Below are 5,394 nucleotides of genomic sequence, written 5' to 3'. Positions count from 1 at the left end.
GACCGTTATCCCCTCCCAGTCTAGCTGGGACGAGGCTTAAGCTTCGTGCACACATAGAAATGCTTGACCTTTGCTGTATTTGTGTCTGGTCAGAAAGAGGCTTGGCGTGGAAAGTGTTTCACGTTGCATTTTTCATAATTTAAAACTGAATTCAACTCTAAATGCATCTTTCCAAGATTAGTACTGTCATTTACCCAGCAAACTAATGAGCTAAACAAAGTTAAGTAATGAGTTAAGTCAACAGTGTTCTCAATAAAAAGAAGAACAGTGATTTGCCCTTTGAGTCCATAATCCCGTCAGGGATTTAAGGCAGGGAATCCTTGATTTTCATCACAGTGTAGTCCAGCAAATCCTGTCCTAAAGCAGCAATAAAGCAGATAATGTTTTCCCAAAGGAACAAAGTTACAATTACAAGCTGTGTGGTTTAAAATTGTGAAAGTTCCAGTATTTAATCTCTAAAGTATAGAATTTGGGGGCAGGAGAGGTCTTCAAAGTCATAACCTCTTGCTATTGACCAGAAAACTAAAACCCAGAGAGGACAAGTGACTCACCGAAGACCCCACAGTTCACACAGCTAGGTAATGGCTGGTCTAGAACCCAAGAGTCCTAGTGCCCTGGTTTCTGCTTTGCCATGTTGCCTCCCTTCAAAAATTCAGCAAAATATGCAGAAAAGTGATGACTATGTGGGTCATACGAGGGGCCCAACGGTTCCATAATGTGAGCACATAGCACAGAAGAATACAATTCTATAGAACAAAATTTGGTATCTATTGAAAACAAATACATTGACCACATTAAATATTATTTAAACACCTAAAATATATGAATATGATTTCTTTTTTTTTTCTTTTTTTTTTTTGAATTTAGAATTTCTTTTGAGGGTGATTCGAATGGGATAAATCTAAAAAACAGTCCAGGCTATTTGAAAAAATTCTATCATTTCTGTTCACTATGGTTCTGTGCTTTGTTCTAAGAATAGAGCAGATCTGGGTACTTTGTAGGAAAGGAAGCCTCACAAGACAGGAGGGTAATTAAAGGAAGCATTTCCAGGAGGAGGGGTCAAGGGCACAAGGAAGGAGAGATAGGTATGAAGGAGAAGGGCTGGTTGGTGTGAACAGGATGGAGATCTGTCTGGAAGCAGGAAGGGCAGTTTGGAGACTTCAGCAAAGGTCCAGGAGACAGAAACAGCCAGGCGTGAAGAGCCCCACGACAGTGGATGTGGTCCTCCTGCCATGTCTGACAACACATGTGGATCATTACCTTCAAGACACGCCTCACTTTTTTTTGGCCAATAAATTCGCAATTCTATTCCCAACAGAATCATCTTTCTAGTCCCCACCCATGTCCAGCACCTACCAGGCTGCAAAGTCAAGATCATTCAGTCCTTAAAATAGACCTCACTCTTCTCATGGTGTGATCCCACTCTGGGTGATTTTTCAGTGTCCATTTGCCATCGACAATTGAACATGTCTATAGGGGTTGGCATTTAGAAAAAAGGTTTAGTATAAATGACTGGCTGATGCGTTTCCTTCTTCTTCTTCTTATTTTTTCGTCTTCTAAATCCTACTGATATTTCAGAAGAAATGTGAAATGAAAACGAATCCATAGGAGTACTGGAAAGTTGGCTGAGGTATCTTCATAGACTGGATCGGTGGGGATGGCTGAAATATGTAGGACAGATGAGATCAGATTTATAGAAAAACCTAACAGAGCAGTGGAATTTGTGGTCCCATGCAGGAGAGTTGGGACCACCAAAGAAATTATTTTTTTCTAGCAAACCCCACAATAACCCTAAGATTCTATATGGGGAGTTGAGTGATGGGCTGAGGAGCAGCTGCTGGGGTTCTCCATCCTCACAGTGGCTTCTGCAGTCTGTCCCCACTGATGCGGTCATTCTGACACGTGGAGAACTAGAGTGGGCACCAGATCAGAGAATTAGGGCAGTGCCCGAGGTCACTTACAGCTACCGTGAAGGAAGGGGTGTCCCAAACGTAGAAGATGAACTACACGCACACCCTAGAGAAATGCTTGCTTGGACACAAGACAGTAAAGGAAAGTGACTGAAGCTAGGTTTCCTGTAATTAGAAATGGTTTTCACTGTCAGGAGAGTAAACAATATCAAAACTCACCAAACATTTGAATAAAATGACCACAAAAAGCATCAAAAATCAGCAGAAAAATTAACCGCTACAGAAAAATTTTTATTGCAGACAGTAGAAGAAGCCTTTTATTTTTTTAAGACTTTTTTATTTATTTATTTTTTTTGGCTGCGTTGGGTCTTCATTGCTGCACGTGGGCTTTCTCTAGTTGCGGTGATGGGGGCTACTCTTTGTTGCGGTGCGTGGGCTTCTCACTGAGGTGGCTTCTCTTGTTGCAGAGCATGGGCTTTAGACGCGTGGGCTTCAGTAGTTGCAGCACTCAGGCTCAGTAGTTGTGGCTCGTGGGCTCAGTAGTTGTGGCGCACGGGCTTAGTTGCTCTGCGGCATGTGGGATCTTCCTGGACCAGGGCTCGAACCTGTGTCAGCTGCATTGGCAGGCAGACTCTTAGCCACTGTGCCACCAGGGAAGTCCCTAGAAGAAGACTTTAAAGTAACTATTCCCCTAATATATATTCCAGAGGGTATGACATCCAAAAAGAAGAATTAGAGTTATTGGAAATCAAATACATGATTTATCCACAGACAAACCAATCCCCCACCTGGGTAGGTGGGCTGAATAGAAGACTAAACAATAACTGAAAAGCAAATTAGTCAGCTGTAACATCAAACTGACAATGGAAAGAGTTAAAGAAATAAGAAGTATGAGAGAAAAGTTAATAAGTTAATAAATATGGAAGACATCTAGGAATACTAAAACCCTTCTGTTAGAAATTTCAAAAAGAAAGGGGAGGAAGAATGGAAGACAGGAAATAATGAAAGAAGACAAGAAAATTTGCATGAGTTGAAGAAAGACATTAGTCACCACGTGCCAAGACAAGGAGAGAGAGATTAAGTCTTACACTTAGACACATACAGCATACAGGTGACATTTCTAAAGTCCAAAGATGAAGAGAGAAGCTTAAGCTTAAGAAGCTTAAGGAAAAAACAGGAATCTGTAGCAATGAGAATAAGAATCATCCCTCACTATAGTTCTCATCTATAACGGGGGATATTGTAGAATAATGTCTTCAAAGTTCTGAGGGAAAATGATTTTGAACCCAGAATTCCAGGCCCAGCCAACCTATTCTGTGAGGGCAGAATGAACTACAATTGCGGAAATGCAGGGATTCAGAAAGGTTACCACACTCAAAACTTTCTAAAAGAATGGCTTAGAGATGGATTCCTCTGAAATAATGAAATGCATCGGCAAAAGAGAAAAACAGGATAAAAAAAATTGGAAAACTTAGGATTAAAAAAACTGGTAAACCAAGAAATGAATAAAACGATTAATTGTTTAGAATATGGTTGTAGACAAAATGTATTGTCAAGACATTATTCAGAAGAAAGAGACACATAATATAAAAATTAATAATCTGGAGCTAAATTCTGGATGATTTAGAGAAAATATAAAAGGTGATAAAGAAAGAGGGGAAGTGAAGGTGATTTAGCATCTTGTTTTGTTTAGAGGGTAGTGGGACAGGTGTTAATTCTCAACACTGGTAAAAGAAGTTTGTATGTGCTTATTAATAAATTAGTAGAAAACGGTGCATACCTTTCAAATCATTAGAGAAGAAGAAGGAACAGACAAATTCAGTCAAGGCTGAAAAGGAGCAAAATAAGAAAACATTACACAGAAAACACAAACAAAATGGCATAAATAAGGCTAAACATATTGGTGGTAACAATTTATGTGAAAAGGTTAAATACTTAAATTGGGTTTTTAAAAGTCCCAGCTGCAAAGAGTTTATACGAAACATGCCTTGCACAAAATAATCCAGAGAAGGCTTGGATTTAGAACTGGGAAAGGAGAACAATTATTTCAAGCTAAAATCCAGGATTTGGCATCATCGAGAGAGAAGACTGTCAGCCTCTCCCCATGAGTCTCAGAGAGGGAGTTGGGGTGGGTGGGGGAATGAGGTGCTCCCAGAGGGCAGGGAGACACATGCAAAGAGAATGGGAAGAGTCTTGGTGATGGTTTCTTTGGATCTGACACCAAAAGCAAAGGCAGTAAAAGCACAATAAACAAGCGGGGCTACATCAAACTAAAAAACGACGGCACAGCAAAGGAAACCATCGGCATGAAAAGGTAAGCTATAGAATGGGAGAAAATATTTGCAAACCATATATTCGCTAAGAGGTTTCTATTCAAAATATGCAAGGAACTCATACAACTCAGTAGCAAAAGACCAAATAACTCAATTAAAAACTGGGCGAAGGATCTGAACAGATATGTTTCGAAGGAAGACAATCAGATGGCCGGCAGGTAGGTGAAAAGGTGCTCAGCACCAGGGGAATGCAAATCAAAACCACAATGAGGAACCACCTCATGCCTATTAGGATGGTTGTCGTAAAAAAGACAAGAGCTAACAAGTGCTGATGAGGGTGTGGAGGAAGGGACCCCTTGTGCACTGCTGGTGGGAATGGAGATTGGTGCAGCCACTATGGAAATCAGTATGGAGAGTCCTCAAGAAATGAAAACTAGAACTACCATACGATCCAGCAATGCCACTTCTGGAAACAATTCTCTTGACGAGATATCTGTATCCCTATGTTCACTGCAGCATTATTTACAATACCCAAGACATGGAAACAACTTAAGCGTCTGTCGATAGACAAATGGATAAAGAAAATGTGATATATATGCAATGGAATATAATTCAGCCATAATGAATTCAGCCGAATATAATTCAACCATTTGCTGACAGGACAGCAAATGTCCTGTCATTTGCGACAACATAGATGAACCCAGAGGACATGATGTTTAGTGAAATAAGCCAGACACAGAAAGACAAATACTGCATGATCTCACTTATAAGTGATATCTAAAAAAAAAGAAAAAAAAAAGTTGAACTCATAGAAACAGAGAGTAGAGAAGTGGTTGCCAGGAGATAGGGGGCAGGGAAATAGGGAGAGGTTGGTAAAAGGGTATACATTTTGGGTTATAACATGAATAAGGTCAGAGGATCTCATGTAAAACGTGACTACAGTTGATAACACTGCTTTGTGTAATTGAAATTTGCTAAGAGAGTAGAACTTAAATGTTCTCAGAAAAAGAAGAAGAGAAGAATAAGAAGAAGGAGAAGGAGAAGGAGGAAGAGGAAAGAAACAGAATGGAAAGCCTGGACAGTGCAGCTGAAATGGATTAGATTAGATGAAGGGACATAAAAAACCATTATCAGAGCGTGTTCAGAATTTCAGTTTTCTAGGAGAAGGCCTGGGTCTGCCCACACCTCCTCCTGGAACTCTTCATGGGCCA

Source organism: Eubalaena glacialis, chromosome 20 (genome assembly GCF_028564815.1).
Source record: "Eubalaena glacialis isolate mEubGla1 chromosome 20, mEubGla1.1.hap2.+ XY, whole genome shotgun sequence".
Taxonomy (NCBI): Eukaryota; Metazoa; Chordata; class Mammalia; order Artiodactyla; family Balaenidae; genus Eubalaena; species Eubalaena glacialis.
The sequence above is the reverse complement of the archived record's forward strand: the minus strand, read 5'-3'. Positions refer to the sequence as shown.